The sequence below is a fragment of the Petromyzon marinus genome, unplaced genomic scaffold (genome assembly GCF_048934315.1).
Source record: "Petromyzon marinus isolate PM22_M1 ecotype Great Lakes invasive population unplaced genomic scaffold, UKy_Petmar_22M1.pri1.0 PM_G_Scaffold_34, whole genome shotgun sequence".
Lineage (NCBI taxonomy): Eukaryota > Metazoa > Chordata > Hyperoartia > Petromyzontiformes > Petromyzontidae > Petromyzon > Petromyzon marinus.
This window is the reverse complement of record NW_027422917.1, coordinates 681,840-705,084: the sequence shown is the minus strand read 5'-3', so window position 1 is coordinate 705,084 and position 23,245 is coordinate 681,840. Positions and strand designations below refer to the sequence as shown.

The window sequence follows — 23,245 nt, the reverse complement described above, 5'->3', positions numbered from 1 at the left end:
CAATACACACTACTATACACTACACTATACACTACAATATACACTATTATACACTACACTATACACTTCTACACTACAATATACACTACTATACACTACACTATACACTACAATATACACTATTATACACTACACTATACACTTATACACTACACTATACACTACTATACACTACACTACTATGCAATACACTTATACACTACACTATACACTTATGCACTACAATATACACTACTATACACTACACTATTCACTACACACTACTATACACTACACTAAACACTACACTACTATACACTACACTATACACTACTATACACTACTATACTATACAATACTATACACTATACACTACACTACTATACACTACTATACACTACACTATACACTACTACACACTAGTGCTGCACTAGTCCCCAAACTGCAAAGACAAAGGCTCCCCAATATAGACTGACGCATCCACAGACCCACACATGGACCCACGGACTCGCACAGAAACCCACGGACTCATCGACTCCCACTGGGCGTGCGCTGTTAGCGAGCACCGGTGAGGGTCGCGATGGAACAACACCAGGGGCTGGTGTGGACAGAACCACGGCTGGCCGCTCGTCTCTCAAATTCTGATGTTAGCACCCCCACCCACCTCACCACCTCCTTCATTATGGCTGAGTCCACCTAAGTGACGCTCAGGACTGCTTCAGGTCAGGGGCCGACCTGAAATGACGTCACGTAATTTTAGAGGATTTTTGATCCCCCCCCCCATCGTCGCATGACGTCACAAAAAGTCAGACCCCTCCCCCTCAAATATGACGTCACAAAGCTGCCCACCCCCCCAAAATAATATATAAAACATGCTTCAAATCGCTTTAAACTATTGTCATTGTAGTGCGTAGTTAATGTGGCGCTGCACTCTGTAGGTAGAAAACATTTATTACAAAGTCTATTTAAGTAGAACGTGTCTATTTAAAGTTGCGCAATTTGACGTGACGTCACTTTTCTCAACCCCCCCCCCTCGTCACACATCATCACAAACGTCTGACCCCGCCCCCCCCCCCCTCTAGGTGCGTGACGTCATTCACGGACGGCCAATAATTGTCGCTGGTATTGGCCGTGAGCGAGAATGGCGCAGCGCCGCTAACCGCTACGCCGTGATGGTGCCCTTACCTGCATGAACGGAAACGCGGTCGGACGATGGGTGAGCCGTTGGTGCGGGCAGGACGAATGATCTCGGGCGTACCTCCTGACGTGGAAGGCGAGGGAGGTCGGAATGCGCGTGTGAAGAGAGACGGCAAGGGGCGGGAGGAGAGGGGAGGCGATCGGACGGAGCGGAAGCAGGAGGACGAGGGCAGGAGAGACAGCGGAGCCGTGGAGGAGTCTGGGCGCGCTTGATGGTGAAAGTTGACGTGGACGCACGCTGCAGAAGAGAAGAAAATCTTCACGCTCGGCGCCACACACAGCCAGACCTAGCTCACCTCATCCATCTTGCTGACGATGTGTAGGACGACTAGACTCTGATTGTCTTGTAGCTCTGTGGAAAGAAGGAGAGGTATCAGGTACCACTAGTCAGTATGTACTGCTGTAATCATAGCAGGTACCACCACAGTCAGTATGCACTGCTGTAATCATAGCAGGTACCACCACAGCAATATGCACTGCTGTTATAGCATAAAAAATATAACGATACTATCATAGAATGTTAACTAAACGAGCATATTTTTAACTAATTTAGGATAAACATTAAACTTAATGAGTATGGATAAATATACTGCATTAGCATACAGATTAAAATTAATTAGCATACCAAAATTAGCATAGGACAACCGTTGACCAATCACTGCGCACCATCGCCGGAGACGCGCCCAGGTTTGCCTCTCGACCAATCGGATCGCTGGCCCTCCCCCCCTCCCCACTTTGGCACGCGGCGACCAATCAGATCGCGGGAGGACGCTACCATTTTCAATGCCCTACACGCTGAACGCCGCGCGCCCATGTGCGTGTGAGTGTTTAGTTTTGTTTTAATTATTTTAATCATTAAAGTTCGCGAGTGTCAAGGTAAGCTACGTTGACTTTTTTTTTAAAGCATTTTCTCAAGAGAACCGTTGTTGCTGCTGTTGTTGTGAAAGGCCCGGTACACCCTGAGGCCTTGCCTAGACTAGGACAGCCTTGATGTCACGTGGGTCCACACTCTGTGCGTCTTTCGGTAAAGTCACGGAGGTAGAAATGTTTTATTAATTATTTAATTACATTTGATTTTATACCTACATTAAATTGAATTTTATTATTAATTTAAATGTATTTTATACCTACGTGATTTTTTATAAATGAATATTTTTTTTATAATTTAAAATTTATTTTTTACTTACGTTAAATTTAATTCAAATTTGTAATAAATACAATTTTATTTCATACATACGTTAAATTAAATTGAAATTTTTAATGAATTACATTTATTTAAATTTAATTTATTTTATTTTATATCTACGTTAAATTAAATTTATTAGTAAATAAATTTTATTTTATTTAAATTTATTTTATTTCATACCTACACATGTACAGTCATTTTAACTGCTCTGACTAAGTGTGGCCTGGAATCGTATTATTAAGTAATACATTTTACAATTACAATTCCTTATAGAGGAACCCCATACTAATGAACTGACTACGTATCTATATAATTAAAATACCGCACGCAAATACCGCAAAAGTGGACCCCGTTGTCAATGATATAATTCGATGTACGTACAGCAATGATGTACGTACAGCAGTTGCTGTACGTACATCATTAAAATGATACCGATTGCAATACGTCACCAAAGACGACACAATTTTAATTTGACCCCCGGGTCTGATCGCGTTAACCGTGCAGGTGGTGGGGGTCGAGAGGTGACTTGCACGCGTGTGCAGCTTGTTGAATATTGACGTGCGATGACTTGTGGAGAGGAAGAATGCTGATGATGGCGATGCAAGTCTTGAAGTCTGACGCTGTTCTCCGAGTCGTGTAGCCTACCGCGTGCGACTTTGGGGATTGCGTAATGTCATTTTAGTTTTCTCTGTGGAACTTTTTATTTTGTTGATTCTCACGATGTAACTAACGTAGGGCGGGCTTGGGAGCGGCGTTGACGATGTGTTTTGGCGTTACACCAACCAGCACCTTTGCATTCAGAAGTTGGAGGTGCTTTGATTGTTACAGCGAGAGGTGGAATCATCATCGCCATCGTCATGGGTTTCAGTGGGCATGGAGCCCGTCAAGGGAATGGGTAGGTAGAGGAATGGGGTTGGAGAGTATACACAACTTGCATTTCTAGTCATTTCAACAATTTATGGGCATGCGCATCATTAACAGTATCCTGATTGATGAGCAAAACAAAATCATTCTATTGTCATAAATGAGTCCGAAATATCAATAGTCATGCTCAAAACCACATTCCTATTATAAGAATCATTGAACCCCCATTCATGATGACAATTCCAATATGGTCATTATGATGCTCAGAATTACACTTATATTCTCAGAATCATGAACATTTATTGAAACAGCAGTGTGCTCAAAATGCTCATTTAACAATTTCAACATGTACACAATCAATTCCAAGATTCTAATCAAAGTAAGTCCTATGTATCATGGTGTTTTCATGCTTAACCATTATTGCGCGCCCCCCCCAAAAAAATATACAAAAGTAAATTTTTATGTTTGCACGGTGTACAGTCTGGAAATTACCCACATGGCAAATTTCAAGCTTGGTGCGTGTCGGGAAGTACGCTAAACATTTTGAACAGACACACACGTTCACAACTTTGCCTTTGATATATATGGAGATTAGTAATAAATTGTTAATTTAACTACTTTCATGTTGATTGATTGGAACTACGAATAGCACTGGCTCACCACGGGGCTTATTGCGTGGTATCTGGGCACTTTATTTGAAACGTAAACCCCACAGTGTGTGAGTACAATTCCTCGCAAGTTGCGTCCACAGACACAGACAGACAATGACGTTTCTAGGTAAGAGTAAGAAATGAATCTACGTGTCGAGGAGAGACGAGAGAGCCAAGAGGTCACCTCGGGAGACGGGGCGGCTCGTCAACCTTAGTCACGTGACTGAAGGAGTGTGGGCGTGCCGTGCGTACGTGTGTGTAGTGTGTGTGTGTACTGTGTGTGTGTACTGTGCGTGTGTGTGTACTGTGCGTGTGTATCGTGCGTGTGTGTGCACCGTGTGTGTGTACTGTGTGTGTGTGTACTGTGTGTGTGTACTGTGTGTGTGTGTACTGTGTGTGTGTACCGCGTGTGTGTACCGTGCGTGTGTGTGTGTGCCGTGCGTGTGTGTGTACTGTGTGTGTACTGTGTGTGTGTACTGTGTGTGTGTGTACTGTGTGTGTGTGTACCGTGCGTGTGTATCGTGCGTGTGTGTGTGTACTGTGTGTGTGTGTACCGTGTGTGTGTATCGTGCGTGTGTGTGTGTACTGTGTGTGTACCGTGTGTGTGTTTGTGCGTGTGTGTGTACTGTGCGTGTGTGTACTGTGCATGTGTGTGTGTACTGTGTGTGTGTGTGCACCATGTGTGTGTACCGTGTGTGTGTACCGTGTGTGTGTGCACTGTGTGTGTGTGTACTGTGTGTGTGTGCTGTGCGTGTGTGTGTGTAACGTGTTCGGCGGTAGTCCAGCGGTTAGTACGCTGCTCTACGAACATAACGACAGCCAACACCCAGTGACGATTATTTGAACCGGTTCTGGGCCTCCCCTAGGTCGACTCAGCCTCAAGTGAGTACCCAGTGTGGTGTGCAAACATCATTACTGGGGAGACAAAGGCGGTCGGGCGCGGTGCTGGCCACCCACTCCCTTCGTGTACCATTCCGGCCTTCATAGGTGGCGCTGCTACTTGCTAACAGCACTTGCCCCTACAGTCTGTCAAAGGCAACACGGGGGATCTTTGTCTTTGTATCACCACCCAGGAGTCACGGAGCTTTTGAGGCTCCGAGCCACGTGGGGATCCACAACAGCGTGAGGCGGTGCCACTCACAGGTGAGACTCGGGGATATGTGATTTCTAATCGATAGCCATCCGTCAGTTAACCCATCGCAACTGCTGAGTCTGTCACGCGACTTCCTCCTTCCAGGGAGCCTTTGACGCTTCACGTGGCCTCAAAGTGTACACAGTGTGTGTACGTATACACAATAATGTCCACGTTGTTGCTGAGTTCACGCACTCAAGCGAGGGGGAAATGGAAAATGAATCTAAATCAACTTAAACTCTATCCCCATGACCTCATCGGCATGAAGTGCCAGCGGGAGGTGTACCTCGCTAGTGACGTCATGTCACCAAGGTATTCACACTCCCCCATCCCCGTCCACCGCGCTCTTGAGCGTGACGTCACCTCCGCTTGGGTCACTGCTGATATCGTTCCAGTGGCAATCCTTATTTGGGCAAAGCTACGCCCAGTGACTGGCGGTTCATTAACATAATGTATCCGTTAAAGCCGTCGCGAGTTTATTGCGACGGGTTCAGCAGCCACGCCCCATCCCTCGACATGGGCCGGGCTCATTAACATAATTTAATCAGTTACAGAGCCGCTCTTTGTGGGAGGGGCGTGTCTCTTACCCCACAAGTGACGTCATGTTACCTGCTTACCCGCGTGATGTCGCGAGGTAACAGGAGGCTGCCGATCCGCGCTTGCACTGAAATCCGAGGTGAGAAATTCTCATGGTGGTGGTTGTGGTGGTTGTTGTTGTTTACCAAGGTAGAGCCTCTCTCTCTCGTAGGGATGTCAGTTGAGTAGCAGCGAGCATGGGAATCGATGTCCAGGTTGGAGCTTTACAACGCGGGGCCTAGCCACGCGGGGCCTTGCCTCCTGCCCTCGCCTGATTGCATTCACTTTAATTATCTCGCTTAAGTTTAATTTGTCTTCACCCGGCTCGCCACTTTGTAACTTTGTTTTATTGTAAATATTCACGCAGTTTTTATTTTCTTTTGTTAGCAGGCCAAGCCCGCTTGAGCTGCTATACCACTCTTGTTATCAGAAGCGACCTGCCCACAACAACACAAGGTGAGGCTTTGTCAACGTGTGTGAATGTTTTGACTTAAAACTTTGGTGACTGCAGGAATTAATATTCTTCGTTTATTCGGTAAAGTCATGTAGATAGAAAATAAAATAAAAATAACGGATACTAAATTAAATGAAAAATATATATTTTTTAAATGAAGCAAAAAACCCACGACGTTTCGATCGCAACACAAGTGGTCTTTATCTTGTTCAATTTAATCTGTTATTTTTTATTTTCTATCTACGTGACTTTACTGAAAGAACCAACAATACGTGCGTCAATGTCTATCGGTCAAAGACGCTAAGCGCGTGCCGCTGTTGACTCTGAATGTGTGGAAGGGAACACCTTCACCACGGGGAGAGAGACAGAGACACGGATAGCCTCGCCTATGTTGATTGATCCTCGATTCATTATTTGGTGGAGTGAGGAAGAATTAATGCTGAGCAGATGAAGGTGGCCAGGCATGGTTCTGGTCACACCACCACCTGTTTACCCATTGCAGTGTGTGACAGTGTCAAGTTTGTGTTTGCAGTAAAGTCTATTAACTCTATTGCACACGGAGGTTATATCAAAACTATAGTTTATTTTTGTTTTCCTCTGGAACTCTTTGTAAGAATGGAAACAGGATGTGAACACAGCACACACATTCAGCTGAAGTCGGAACTGTTCATCCCAGCATTCAAGGACATCTGAGCCTGGATTCACACCTCTAAGTTGCGATTGAACATTAATTTCTGCATAACACAAATAGTATTGTTTTCAACACCCTTTGCTATGTCAGCTGAATTTAGCTTTCATAAATATTCCTTTTGTAGTCAGACAGCCGAAATTGTGTGCTTAGAGTTTTGAGTTAACATTCATCTTGATGATATGAAGGCTTCCAGGCATATTAATGACATTTTCCCTCTCATTGTGTGCCATAGCAGCCCGTGGAGAGAAACCCTTCAGGTGCACTCTGTACGTGAAGGCGTTTGCACAGTCACCACATCTTAAAGTACACCAGAGAACACACACGGGAGATAAACCCTTCAAGTTGCAGTGTGTGCGTGAAGGCATTTGCACGTTCATCAAATCTGATGAATTTGGGAAACTTTTTCACTACATCATGAATATATTAATAAGTATAGACGTGTAAGTCACGTGTGCATTCCTCTGTGCCTGACGTGTAGATGGTTTGGATATTCTTTTTTTCTGTCTGCAGCTGACGCTTCCTCTGCAGAATTCGTCTGATGGAGCAAAGGCACTCAGCGCAGCTCGGTACGACAAGTCAACAATGCGACCAGCGTGCATACAGCACAGACCGGACTGGAAATCTGACACGGCACCAGAGAAGTCACACAGGAGAGAAACCCTTCAAATGTACTGTGTGTAACAAGGCATTTGCATGGCCATCAGTTTTTCAGAACCACCAGAGAACACACACGGGAGAGAAACCCTTCAGGTGTACGATGTGCGGGATGGCGTTTGCACAGTCATGTAATCTTGTAAAACACCAGAGAACACACACGGGAGAGAAACCCTTCAAGTGCAGTGTGTGCGGGAAGGCATTTTCACATTTATCTACTCTTAAAAAACACCAGAGAACACACACAGGAGAGAAACCCTTCAAGTGCAGTGTGTGCGTGAAGGCATTTGCACAGTCATCTGATCTTGTAAAACACCAGAGAACACACACGGGAGAGAAACCTTTCAGGTGCACGATGTGCGGGATGGCGTTTGCACAGTCATGTAATCTTGTAACACACCAGAGAACACACACAGGAGAGAAACCCTTCAGTTGCACTGTGTGTGGGAAGACATTTTCATATTCATCTCATCTTCAAAGACACCAGAGAACACACACGGGAGAGAAACCCTTCAAGTGCAGTGTGTGTGGGAAGACATTTGCAGATTCATTTGCTCTTAAAACACACCAGAGAACACACACGGGAGAGAAACCCTTCAAGTGCAGTGTGTGGGAAGGCATTTTCACATTTATCTACTCTTAAAAAACACCAGAGAACACACACGGGAGAGAAACCCTTCAAGTGCAGTGTGTGTGGGAAGACATTTGCAGATTCATTTGCTCTTAAAACACACCAGAGAACACACACGGGAGAGAAACCCTTCAAGTGCAGTGTGTGTGGGAAGGCATTTTCACATTTATCTACTCTTAAAAAACACCAGAGAACACACACAGGAGAGAAACCCTTCAAGTGCAGTGTGTGTGGGAAGACATTTTCAGATTTATCTACTCTTAAAACACACCAGAGAACACACACAGGAGATAAACCCTTCAAGTGCAGTGTGTGCGTGAAGGCATTTGCACAGTCATCTGATCTTGTAAAACACCAGAGAACACACACAGGAGAGAAACCCTTCAGGTGCACGATGTGCGGGATGGCGTTTGCACAGTCATGTAATCTTGTAACACACCAGAGAACACACACAGGAGAGAAACCCTTCAGTTGCACTGTGTGTGGGAAGACATTTTCATATTCATCTCATCTTCAAAGACACCAGAGAACACACACGGGAGAGAAACCCTTCAAGTGCAGTGTGTGTGGGAAGACATTTGCAGATTCATTTGCTCTTAAAACACACCAGAGAACACACACGGGAGAGAAACCCTTCAAGTGCAGTGTGTGGGAAGGCATTTTCACATTTATCTACTCTTAAAAAACACCAGAGAACACACACAGGAGAGAAACCCTTCGAGTGCAGTGTGTGTGGGAAGACATTTTCAGATTTATCTAATCTTAAAAAAAGACCAGAGAACACACACAGGAGAGAAACCCTTCAAGTGCAGTGTGTGCGTGAAGGCATTTGCACAGTCATCTGATCTTGTAACACACCAGAGAACACACACAGGAGAAAAACCCTTCAGGTGCACGATGTGCGGGATGGCGTTTGCACAGTCATCTACTCTTGTAACACACCAGAGAACACACAGAGGAGAGAAACCCTTCAATTGCACTGTGTGTGGGAAGACATTTTCAGATTCATCTACTCTTAAAACACACCAGAGAACACACACGGGAGAGAAACCCTTCAGGTGCAGTGTGTGGGAAGACATTTTCACATTCATCTACTCTTAAAAAGCACCAGAGAACACACACGGGAGAGAAACCCTTCAGGTGCAGTGTGTGTCGGAAGACATTTTCAGGTTCATTTGCTCTTAAAACACACCAGAGAACACACACAGGAGAGAAACCCTTCAAGTGCAGTGTGTGTGGAAAGGCATTTTCAGATTCATCTCATCTTCAAAGACACCAGAGAACATGCACGGGAGAGAAACCCTTCAAGTGCAGTGTGTGTGGGAAGACATTTTCAGATTCATTTGCTCTTAAAACACACCAGAGAACACACACAGGAGAGAAACCCTTCAAGTGCAGTGTGTGCGTGAAGGCATTTGCACAGTCATCTGATCTTGTAAAACACCAGAGAACACACACGGGAGAGAAACCGTTCAGGTGCACGATGTGCGGGATGGCGTTTGCACAGTCATGTAATCTTGTAACACACCAGAGAACACACACAGGAGAGAAACCCTTCAATTGCACTGTGTGTGGGAAGACATTTTCATATTCATCTCATCTTCAAAGACACCAGAGAACACACACGGGAGAGAAACCCTTCAAGTGCAGTGTGTGTGGGAAGACATTTGCAGATTCATTTGCTCTTAAAACACACCAGAGAACACACACGGGAGAGAAACCCTTCAAGTGCAGTGTGTGTGGGAAGGCATTTTCACATTTATCTACTCTTAAAAAACACCAGAGAACACACACAGGAGAGAAACCCTTCAAGTGCAGTGTGTGTGGGAAGACATTTTCAGATTTATCTACTCTTAAAACACACCAGAGAACACACACAGGAGAGAAACCCTTCAAGTGCAGTGTGTGCGTGAAGGCATTTGCACAGTCATCTGATCTTGTAAAACACCAGAGAACACACACAGGAGAGAAACCCTTCAGGTGCACGATGTGCGGGATGGCGTTTGCACAGTCATGTAATCTTGTAACACACCAGAGAACACACACAGGAGAGAAACCCTTCAGTTGCACTGTGTGTGGGAAGACATTTTCATATTCATCTCATCTTCAAAGACACCAGAGAACACACACGGGAGAGAAACCCTTCAAGTGCAGTGTGTGTGGGAAGACATTTGCAGATTCATTTGCTCTTAAAACACACCAGAGAACACACACGGGAGAGAAACCCTTCAAGTGCAGTGTGTGGGAAGGCATTTTCACATTTATCTACTCTTAAAAAACACCAGAGAACACACACAGGAGAGAAACCCTTCGAGTGCAGTGTGTGTGGGAAGACATTTTCAGATTTATCTAATCTTAAAAAAAGACCAGAGAACACACACAGGAGAGAAACCCTTCAAGTGCAGTGTGTGCGTGAAGGCATTTGCACAGTCATCTGATCTTGTAACACCAGAGAACACACACAGGAGAAAAACCCTTCAGGTGCACGATGTGCGGGATGGCGTTTGCACAGTCATCTACTCTTGTAACACACCAGAGAACACACAGAGGAGAGAAACCCTTCAATTGCACTGTGTGTGGGAAGACATTTTCAGATTCATCTACTCTTAAAACACACCAGAGAACACACACGGGAGAGAAACCCTTCAGGTGCAGTGTGTGGGAAGACATTTTCACATTCATCTACTCTTAAAAAGCACCAGAGAACACACACGGGAGAGAAACCCTTCAGGTGCAGTGTGTGTCGGAAGACATTTTCAGGTTCATTTGCTCTTAAAACACACCAGAGAACACACACAGGAGAGAAACCCTTCAAGTGCAGTGTGTGTGGAAAGGCATTTTCAGATTCATCTCATCTTCAAAGACACCAGAGAACACACACAGGAGAGAAACCCTTCAAGTGCAGTGTGTGTGGAAAGGCATTTTCAGATTAATCTGCTCTTAAAACACACCAGAGAACACACACGGGAGAGAAACCCTTCAGGTGCAGTGTGTGGGAAGACATTTTCACATTCATCTACTCTTAAAAAGCACCAGAGAACACACACGGGAGAGAAACCCTTCAGGTGCAGTGTGTGTCGGAAGACATTTTCAGGTTCATTTGCTCTTAAAACACCAGAGAACACACAGGAGAGAAACCCTTCAAGTGCAGTGTGTGTAGAAAGGCATTTTCAGATTCATCTCATCTTCAAAGACACCAGAGAACATGCACGGGAGAGAAACCCTTCAAGTGCAGTGTGTGTGGGAATACATTTTCAGATTCATTTGCTCTTAAAACACACCAGAGAACACACACAGGAGAGAAACCCTTCAAGTGCAGTGTGTGTGGAAAGGCATTTTCAGATTCATCTGCTCTTAAAACACACCAGAGAACACACACGGGAGAGAAACCCTTCAAGTGCACTGTGTGTGGGAAGGCATTTGCACAGTCATCTGCTCTTAAACACCAGAGAACACACGGGAGAGAAACCCTTCAAGTGCACTGTGTGTGGGAAGGCATTTGCACAGTCATCTGCTCTTAAAAAACACCAGAGAACACACACGGGAGAGAAACCCCTTCAAGTGCACTGTGTGTGGGAAGACATTTTCAGATTCATCTGCTCTTAAAACACCAGAGAACACACGGGAGAGAAACCCTTCAAGTGCACTGTATGTGGGAAGGCATTTGTACAGTCATTTGCTCTTAAAATACACCAGAGAACACACACGGGAGAGAAACCCTTCAGGTGCAGTGTGTGTGGGAAGACATTTTCACAGTCATCTGCTCTTAATACACACCAGAGTACACACACGGGAGAGAAACCCTTCAAGTGCAGTGTGTGTGGGAAGGCATTTTCACAGTCATCTGCTCTTAAAACACACCAGAGAACACAGAAGCATCAGAAGATCCACAAGGAGCGGAGTCTGAAATCAGCTTGTGAAAGTCAAAGTGCCGCAATGAGCCCATCCCTCATGAAACACGAACCGGAAGAAAATCCCAACTTGGACACTTTTAAAGGTATCGAGGTGAAATGTGAAGAAGTGGTGGTGAAGAGGGAAGAAGTGAAGGTAAAATGTGAAGATGAAGATTCAACTCCAAAATGGGACCTTCACATCGATGGAGGCAACGTAAAGCAGGAGGAGAATTCTCACTGTGAGGCAGAGCGAGGCAACTCTCAGCAGTTTGTGGAAGTGGAGGTGTGGGTGGACTTCCTCCGAGACAATACAAAGTCAAGTGGAGACTCGATAGATGTGTAAGCTTGAGATGATGTCGCTCCAATAGATGCACCTTTGTCACAGGCCTTTAATGACAAGAACGTGAAGTTGGACACTCAGTTGCTAGGTTCAACCTGCAGAGTAAGAGCGGCCAGTCTTTATAGACCTGTGGGTTGGGTAGATCTTTAACCAGGAGCGAGATACAATAAGCCTCCAAGCATTCACGATGTTATAATAATTGCATTTACACGCTGCTTGCCTTATCGCCTTGGCAACTCGGAGTTTTATGTCGTACCTCGTCTGAAACACTCGAAGAGCATCCCCAAGTAGCAGCTGCCCCTATGTGGCACAAGGTGGTGTCCCTGCACCAGCCTGCATGTGGACAAGAGCCTGTCAGTAGGGGGCGATGATTGATGCATCATCTCAGTTGTGTAGTTTGTAGGCAATCTTGATTCGAAGCTTTGGTGACTGCAGGAATCCACACTGTTGAGTTATTTCGGTAAAGTCACCACGTGGGTAGAAACATAACAGATCGCGGCGTTTAGATCACAGCCCAAACAATCGTCATCAGGTGGGACAACCACAGCAAGAGAAACTGCTGAAGTAGTAGGCGCCTACTCCAGTAGTTTCTGCTTATTGCTGCTGTGCTTGTCCCACCTGATGACGATTGCTTGTGTTGCCATCGAAGTGCCCTCTATTATTTGTAGCGTAATGTTTAGAATTTGCTACATTTTGACCCAGATGCCAGCATGCAACGGCCTACTCGTTTTGAATGATGCAACAATAGTACGTTGTACATACACTGTTAAGCAGATGGTGCGTATTTGTAAAATAACTTCTTGTTAATACGATGTAACGTCATGCAGTCAATTACGCTGCAGTAATTCAATTTTGTTAATATGCCCGTCAATGATTTAGAATTAATACTTGTCTTATTGTGCTCGTGCATGTAACATTTTGTCTGAGGGTCACACATTGAATAAGTGATGTTAGCACAAAGTGTGTGTGTGTGTTTGGAAGTAACCTGTACAGAGAACTCAGGTGAGACCCGTTGTTCTTGTGATACAGGTCAAAGGGTACTTTTGTGTTTCACGAAGCGTCTGCCTCTGGAGCAACTCATTGTCTTTGAAATAGGGAGCACACTCGGATCTTTCATCAGTTACAAGGCATACCACTTAAAAGTTACACGTATAGGAGGAGGTACATTCTCTACAACACGAATTGTAGTTTTGTCTTACGTGTTGACGTAGATTTTGTCTAACTAGGACTAGAAATGCACCTCGCTGATTCACGTCTGGATGTTCGTACCTATCGGTTGAAGCAAACCCCACTGCTGTTGTTGAGACGCTGTGCACCAATAAGGGTCCAACACATTGACGGCCTTCAGGCCAGGAAAGTCACAAGATTTGCACACGAAGGACGCATTCACACAAGTACCCCATGCTCCGTTTTGAAGTTTTAAAATGAAACATATTTGAATTGTGTTGTGTTTTGAATGAGATGATTTTATTTCTTCATTAAAAGCGTGTATCAATTTACATCTGGATGACTCCATTGAAAAGGACATTTCATGTGAATTTTCTCTCGTCATTAAGTAGATGGCCTTGCCGGGGGTTCGGTTCAATGCGGACACAAACAGTGTACACACAGAGTGTACACACAGTGTACACACACAGTGTAGACACAGTGTACATTCACAGTGTACACACACACAGTGTACACACAGTGTACACACACACTGTACACACACACAGTGTACACACACACAGTGACACACAGTGTATACACACATAGCGTACACACAGTGTACACACAGTGTGCACACACACAGTGTACACGCACACAATGTACACACACAGTGTATACACAGTGACACAAAGTGACACAACAACAACCGCCATTCGCCACTAAGTGGCGGTGACGTCACCACAACGCTTGTGCCAGGCACAGTGACACACACAGTGACACACAGCGACACACAGTGACACACACAGTGTACACACACACAGTGTATACACAATAATGTCCACGTTGTTGCTGAGCTCACACACCCAAGGGAGGGAGCAATGGAAAATGAATCTAAATCAACTTAAACTCCAACTCTGTGACGTCACCACTCTGCATTACCTCATCGGTGTGAAACGCCAGGGGGAGGTGTACCTCGCTAGTGACGTCATGTTACCAAGGTATTCACCCCTCGCCCGTCCACCGCGCTCTTGAGCGTGACGTCACCTCCGCTTGGGTCACTGCCGATATCGTTCCAATGGCAATCCTTATTTGGGCAAAGCTACGCCCAGTGACTGGTGGCTCATTAACATAATGTATCCGTTAAAGCCGTCGCGAGTTTATTGCGACGGGTTCAGCGCCCACGCCCCCATCCCTCGACATATGGGCCTGCCTCATTAACATAATTTATTTAAATTTTGATTTAAAGCTTTCGTGACTGCAGTAATTCATATTCTTAGTTTTTTCGGTAAAGTCACGTTGAAGAGAAACAACAAAATAACAAAATATATATAATATTTTGTTATTTTGTTGTATAATATTTTGTTATTTTGTTGTTTCTCTTCAACGTGACTTTACCGAAAAAACTAAGAATATAATTTATTTAGTTAGAGAGCCGCTCGTGGGAGGGAAGTGACGTCATACTACTTCCTGCTGTCGCGAGGCAACAGGAAGCTTGAAATTGATTGGTCCACACCCAAGACAGCTTTCTTTAGAGCCTCGTCTCACGTTGGTGTTGGACCAGAAGACGCCAAAAAGAAAGCTGTCTCGGGTGTGGACCAATCAATTTCAAGGACAGTGCCACATACATTATCAGAGTTGTTGTTTTGTGTTTGCGTTCCGACCGCAGGTATTGTGGTGAATGTGAACATGACTCCTTGTAAAAAAGGTGTCAGTTTTGTTGCCAGATTAAAGGGTAAAAATAACAATTATCATATTTTGTTACTGGCAAATGAGGTTTACAATGGTGTAAGGTGGGGCTTGTCAACAGCGTGGTGGTGTTCACTCTAGACACGTGGCGGTGTTCACTCTAGACGCTTAGTGGTGTTCACTCTAGACGCTTAGTGGTGTTCACTCTAGACGCTTAGTGGTGTTCACTCTAGACGCGTGGTGGTGTTCACTCTAGACACGTGGCGGTGTTCACTCTAGACGCGTGGTGGTGTTCACTCTAGACGCGTGTTGGTGTTCACTCTAGACGTGTGGTGGTGTTCACTCTAGACACATGGTGGTGTTCACTCTAGACGTGTGGTGGTGTTCACTCTAGACGCGTGGTGGTGTTCACTCTAAACGCGTGGCAGTGTTCACTCTAGACGCGTGGCGGTGTTCACTCTAGACGCTTAGTGGTGTTCACTCTAGATGCGTGGCGGTGTTCACTCTAGACACGTGGCGGTGTTCACTCTAGACGCATGTTGGTGTTCACTCTAGACGCTTGGCGGTGTTCACTCTAGACGCGTGGTGGTGTTCACTCTAGACACGTGGTGGTGTTCACTCTAGACACGTGGTGGTGTTCACTCTAGACGCGTGGTGGTGTTCACTCTAAACGCGTGGCGGTGTTCACTCTAGACGCGTGGCGGTGTTCACTCTAGACGCTTAGTGGTGTTCACTCTAGATGCGTGGCGGTGTTCACTCTAGACGCGTGGTGGTGTTCACTCTAGGCACGTGGCGGTGTTCACTCTAGATGCGTGGCGGTGTTCACTCTAGACACGTGGCGGTGTTCACCCTAGACGCGTGGCGGTGTTCACTCTAGATGCTTGGTGGTGTTCACTCTAGACACGTGGTGGTGTTCACTCTAGACGCGTGGCGGTGTTCCCTCTAGACGCGTAGTGGTGTTCACTCTAGACACGTAGTGGTGTTCACTCTAGACGCGTGGTGGTGTTCACTCTAGACGTGTGGCGGTGTTCACTCTAGACACGTGGTGGTGTTCACTCTAGACGCTTGGTGGTGTTCACTCGACGCTTGGTGGTGTTCACTCTAGACACGTGGTGGTGTTCACTCTAGACGCGTGGTGGTGTTCACTCTAGACGCGTGGTGGTGTTCACTCTAGACGCGGGGTGGTGTTCACTCTAGATCAGTGGTTCTTAACCTGGGTTCGATCGAACCCCAGGGGTTCGGTGAGTCGATCTCAGGGGTTCGGCAGAGCCCCCGCCACGGAGGTCCGGACACACTTGAATTATTGTGTAAATTTGTGATGACACACACGGCCCGCTTGGCCATCACTGGCTGCAGATGATCATGCTACACTGCTTGGCCAATCAGCGCTGCGGGGAATTTAGTGCGTACTCAGTAGTCAACGTGTGACTGTTGTTGTCGTACGTCGTGTGATTTCTTTAATATTTTATCCATACTAACTATGTCGGGCAAAAGAAGAAAGTGGTCGGACGAATATGTACAACATGGATTCTCATGTATCACGGAACGTGATGGGAGTGAGCGTCCTATCTGCATGATTTGCAACGCCAAGTTGAGCAACTCTAGTCTTGCACCGGCAAAACTAAAGGAACACTTCTTGAAGTTGCATGGAGACGGGGAATACAAGAACACAACACTTGCTGAATTCAGGGTGAAGAGAGCCAGATTCGATGAAAGGGCCACTCTGCCTGCTCTTGGATTTGTACCTGTTAACAAACCGATCCTGACAGCATCGTACGAAGTTGCTTACCTGATCGCAAAGCAGGGCAAGCCACACACCATTGGTGAAACACTTGTGAAACCAGCTGCATTAAAGATGGCGAATCTGATACTCGGAACAGCGGCCGAAGGTAAATTATCCCAAATTCCCCTTTCAAATGACACCGTCAGTGACAGAATAGAAGACATGAGTAAAGACATCTTGGCTCAAGTAGTCGCGGATCTGATTTCAAGCCCGGCAAAATTCAGCCTTCAACTCGACGAAACCACAGACGTTTCTGATCTAAGCCAGCTTGCTGTTTTTGTACGCTATGTGAAAGACGACATGATAAAAGAAGAGTTTTTTATTTTGTAAGCCTCTTACAACAACAACGAAGGCAGCCGATGTGAAGAAGCTTGTGGATGACTTCTTCAGAGACAACAATCTTTCATGGGATATGGTTTCTGCAGTTTGTACGGACGGAGCTCCAGTCATGCTGGGAAGAAAGTCTGGTTTTGGTGCGCTAGTAAAGGCCGATGCACCACACATCATTGTGACGCATTGTATTCTGCACAGGCATGCGTTGGCAACAAAAACCTTACCTCCAAAAATGGCAGAAGTATTAAAAACTGTGGTGGAATGTGTGAACTATGTGCGAAAAAGTGCTCTGAGGCACCGCATCTTCAGTGAGCTGTGTAAAGAAATGGGCTCTGAATTTGAGGTACTTCTGCTCCATTCTAATATTCGGTGGTTATCCCGGGGACAGGTGCTGAATTGTGTTTTTGCCATGCGTGTGGAATTAGCCCTGTTTTTGCAAGAGCACCAACACTGCCATGCAAATTGCTTCAAAAATCCTGAGTTCATTCTCATTTTAGCGTACATGGCTGATATATTCGCAGCTCTCAATCATCTCAATCAGCAGATGCAGGGTGGTGGAGTCAATATCATGGAAGCGGAAGAACACCTGAAGGCTTTTCAAAAAAAGCTACCGTTATGGAAACGACGAACAGAGAACAATAACTTCGCAAACTTCCCGCTTCTGGACGACTGTGCAAGTAAGATCGAAGATGTGTCTGGAATCGGAGATATTTCTGTATCCACGGAACTGAAGCAAACAATTGCCACGCACTTAGATGAGCTTGCAAAGTCTCTCGACCGATATTTCCCTACAAGAGAGTCATATCCAGCATGGGTTAGACAGCCGTTCAGGTTTGCTGTTGAAACAGCAGATGTCAATGATGAATTCCTCGACGAAATCATTGAAATTCAGCAGAGCCAGGTTCAACAGCAACTCTTCAGAACAACAATGCTCTCAACGTTTTGGTGTCGACAAATGAACAAGTATCCAGTTATTGCTAAGAAAGCCCTGGATTTTTTTATACCATTTGTTACAACATATCTTTGTGAGCAATCCTTTTCGAGGATGCTGGACATAAAAACGAAGAAAAGGAACAGACTTTGCTGTGAAAATGACATGAGAGTGGCACTTGCCAAGGTGAAGCCACGCATATCTGAACTGATCTCTCAAAGGCAACAGCAGAAGTCACTTTGATTTCCAGGTATGTAATTTGTTGTGAGTTTATGCATTGTGTTGGTTTTATTCTTTGAACAAGGTAATGTTCATGCACGGCTCATTTTGTGTACCAGTAAAAAACATATCTATGTCTTGAATTTGAAAAAAATCACATTTTATTTTTCACTAAAGAGGGGTTCGGTGAATGCGCATATGAAACTGGTGGGGTTCGGTACCTCCAACAAGGTTAAGAACCACTGCTCTAGATGCGTGGCGGTGTTCATTCTCTACATGTAGAGGTGAGACCGGGGGTTCGGGAAGGAAATCCACACGACCACGGGGAGAGAGACACGCAGCCTCGGTTGTGTTGATTGATCCTCAATTAACTACTTGGTGGAGTGAGGAAGCATTAATACTGAGCAGGTGAAGGTGGCAAGGCGTGGGTCTGGACACACCACCACCTGTGAACCATGCCAGTGTGTGACAGTGGTGGAGCCAGTGGGGGGTGGGGTGGCACGTGCCCCCCCCCAACGATCCGATCGAAATCCCTAATTTTGATAGGATCATTGGGGTTTATTAGTAATAAGCTTCACTACCCAGCTTCGCCCGGGACTTGGATTATTGTCTTGGATTAACTTCACATTCCCTTCCATTTCACTGAAAAACCCTGGAAAAAATTGATGCTTGCAAGAAAGAAAAAAGCCGAAACAAATCAATTTACCTAAATCGGATGTTTTCACTCAAGGAAATTCAACCTCTTACGCCACTTATACGTAAGGTCGATTTTGGCCACCCGGGAAGGGAATAATGACGTGGCGAGCTGAAAATAGTCACGTTCATTTAGAAATTCCAGACAGCGTCAGCTGTGCAAATTTTCACGACGCCAGAGCTCGGCGCTGGAGAGGTTTTTGCTGCTTCGCACAAACAAACAGATGGAATGTTCTGCTTCATATTTAAGATAGCAGTTCTACCCGTTCTTCGCACGGAGGATATGTATTGAACTCCGAGAAGCCAATGGCTTCATCGGCCAGGAGCGAAGCGCCACCTAAAATCTCCCGGCACGTCTGTTAACAGCTCTAAGCATTGCAGAGCGCTTAACTCAGAGGTGTTGCGGGTTGACGCCAGACACTTCATGGTCATTCCCCCCCCCCCCCAAAAAAAATACTAAAGACTTTTTTTTATATTTTTTACATTGTGTACAGTATGGAACATACCCACATGCCAAATTTCAAGTGTGTGGCACGTTGGGAAGTATGCTAAACATTTCGAACAGACACAAGTATCCACACATTTCCCTTTCATATATATAGATAAATCAGCATTTTGCGACCCCCACTGCCACCGTGTGGCATATTATTACGTGCCAGGGACTCTATGAGAGGACAACAGTCCAAGTCCATAATTGGCAATAAGTAACGGCAAAGCAGTTGTAAGTGACTCACAGAATTTTGCGCAGTTGCGTATACAGAGTACACGACTTCCCTGAAGGCAAACACCTTCAGCGAGTGCAATGCCGATCACACGCGTCGAATAAAAAGTAAGGGACAAGTCATTACATACTAACAACTCCTTACTTACTAACAACTCTTTACTTACTAACAACTCCTTACTAACAACTCCTCACTTACTAACAACTCCTTACTAACAACTCCTCACTTACTAACAACTCCTTACTAACAACTCCTTACTTACTAACAACTCCTGTCATTTCATTGCTGGAGGGGTTGCCCCCCTACCTGAAAATCCTGGCTCCACCTCTGAGTGTGTGACAGTGTCAAGTTTGTGTTTTCAGTAAAGTCTATTAACTCTATTGAGCACGGAGGTTATATCAAAACAGTAGTTTAGTTTTGTTTTCCTCTGCAACTCTTTGTAAGAATGGAGTCAGGAAGTTAACACAGCACACACGTGCAGCTGAAGTCGGATCTGTTCATCCCAGCATTCAAGGACATCTGAGCCTGGCTTCACACCTCTAAGTTGCGATTGAACATTAATTTATGCATTTCTGCATAACACAAATAGTATTATTTTAAACACCCTTTGCTATGTCAGCTGAAGTTAGCTTTCATAAATATTCCTTTTGAAGCCAGACAGCTGAAATTGTGTGCTCGGAGTTTTTGGTTAACATTCATTTTGAAGATACGAGGGCTTCCAGGCATGTTTGTAACCATTTTCCCTCTCATTGTGTGCCATAACAGCCCGTGTGTTGAATTTGGGACACTTTTCCACTATATCATGAATATATGAATAAGTATAGACGTGTAAGTCACGTTTTACTGTGTATATATGCTTTCCTCTGTGTATCGATACTGACGTGTAGATGGTGTAGATATTATATTTTTATGTCTGCAGCTGACGCTTCCTCTGCAGAATTGGTCTGATGGAGCAAAGGCGCTCGGCGCAGCTCGTTACTACAAGGCAACATTGTGACTGGTGTGCATACAGCACGGATCGTACTGGAAATTTGACACGACACGAGAGAACTCACACAGGAGAGAAACCCTTCAAGTGCAATGTGTGTGGGAAGGCGTTTGCACGTTCATCTACTCTTGTAGAACACCAGAGAACACACACGGGAGAGAAACCCTTCAAGTGCAGTGTGTGTGGGAAGGCGTTTGCACAGTTATCTGTTCTTGTAATACACCAGAGAACACACACGGGAGAGAAACCCTTCAAGTGGAGTGTGTGTGGGAAGGCGTATGCACGTTCATCTGTTCTTGTAGAACACCAGAGAACACACACGGGAGAGAAACCCTTCAAGTGCAGTGTGTGTGGGAAGGCGTTTGCACAGTTATCTACTCTTGTAGCACACCAGAGAACACACACGGGAGAGAAACCCTTCAAGTGCAGTGTGTGTGGGAAGGCGTTTGCACGTTCATCTCTTCTTGTAGAACACCAGAGAACACACACGGGAGAGAAACCCTTCAAGTGCAGTGTGTGTGGGAAGGCGTTTGCACGTTCATCAAATCTTAAAGTACACCAGAGAACACAAAAGCATCAGAAGATCCACAAGGAGTGGAGTCTGAAATCAGCTTGTGAAAGTCAAAGTGACGCAATGAGCCCATCCCTCATGAAACAACCGGAAGAAAATCCCAGCTTGGACACTTTTAAAGGTATCGAGGTGAAATCTGAAGAGGTCAAGGTGAAATGTGAAGAAGTGAAGAGCGAAGAAGTGAGGGTAAAATGTGAAGAAGAAGATTCAGCTCCAAAATGGGACCTTCACATCGATGGAGGCAACGTGAAGCAGGAGGTGAATTCTGACTGTGAGGCAGAGCGAGGCAACTCCCAGCAGTTTGTGGAAGTGGAGGTGTGGGTGGACTTCCTCCGAGACAATACAACTCAAATGGAGACCCGGTAGATGTGTAAGCTTGAAACGATGTCGCTCCAATAGATGCACCTTCATCACAGGCCTTTAATGACAAGAATGAAGTTGAACACTCAATTCCTAGGTTCAACCTGCAGGGTAAGAGCGGCCAGTCTTTGTGGACCTGTGGGTTGGGTAGATCTCTAACCAGGAGCGAGAGTCGAATAAGCTCCCAAGCATTCACTAGGTTCTAATAATTCCATTTATATGGTGCTTGCTTAATCGCCTCGGCAATTCGGAGTTTTGTGTCGTATCTCGTCTCAAACACTCGAAGAGCATCCCCAAGTAGCAGCTGCCCCTGTGTGGCACAAGGTGGTGGCCCTGCTCCGGCCTGCATGTGCACAAGAGCCTGTCAGTAGGAGGCGATGGTTGATGTGGCATCTTAGTTGTGGAGTTTGTAGGTAATGTTTAGAATTTGATAAATTTTGACCCAGACGCCAGTATGCAATGGCCTACTCGTTTTGAATGGCGCAATAGTATGTTGTACATACTAAAATAGCTTCTTGTTAATGCGATGTAACCTGATGCAGTATGTTTCAGTGCAGTAATTGAATTTTGTTAATATGCCTGTCAATAATACTTGTCTGATTGTGTGCATACATGTACCATTTTGTCTATAAGGGTTAAACATTGAATAAGTGATGTTAGGACAAAGTGTGTGTTTTGGAAGTAACCTGTACAGATAACTCAGGTGAGACTCATTGTTCTTGTCATACAGGTCAAAGGGTATTTTGTGTTTTCAGGAAGCTTCTCCCTCTGGAGCAACTCATTGTCTTTGAAATAGGGAGCACACTCGGATCATTAATCAGTTACATGGCATACCTCTCAAAGGTTACACGTAGAGGAGATTCATTCTCTACAACACAAATTGTAGTTTTGTATTACGTGTTGACGTAGATTTTGTCGAACTAGGACTAGAAATGCTCCTTGCTGATTAACGTCTGGATGTTCACAACCAAGGGTTGAAGCAAGGCTGACCGCCTGCGGCGCCCCTCACAACCATTTGCGGCCTTGGGCCAGGAAAGTCACGAAAAAAATTGCACAAGAACGACGCATCCACGCAAGCTCCCAATGCTCCGTTTTGAAGTTTGAAAATGAAACAACTTTGAATTGTATTATGTTTTGAATTAAATAATTGTATTTCTTCATTAACAGCTTATTCATTGAAAACGATATTTCATGTGAATTTTCTCTCGTCGTTAAGTAGATGGCTTTGCCAGGGGTTCCGTTCGATGCGGACTTTCACCTGGTTGGGATCGCCGGATCGAGATGAGGCGACACAAAGCTTGCCGTGCGAGAAGACTGTCGTCTGCAGATCGATTTCAACACGATCGAACGTCTGTCCCTGCACCTCTGTCGTTCATGCAGGGGGCGCGTAGGTTTGCAGCACCCCATGCATGAAAATGACGGAACGTGCAGTGTTCGTCACGAAGTTGTGCATAAGCGCCATAACAAGGCACTGTAAGCTGACCTGCCACCACATTCACAGGTCAACGGGGCAGCCGAGAGAGAGCGCGGTGCGTAGGGGTCGACCAAAGGTTAAACCCCCGC

General features: G+C 45.4%; 1 pseudogene; it reads left to right on the top strand.

Moving 5' to 3' along the window:
• The first annotated feature begins 7,243 nt into the window (after positions 1-7,243).
• Positions 7,244-11,995, top strand: LOC142915713 (uncharacterized; annotated as a pseudogene).
• The last annotated feature ends 11,250 nt before the right edge of the window (positions 11,996-23,245 follow it).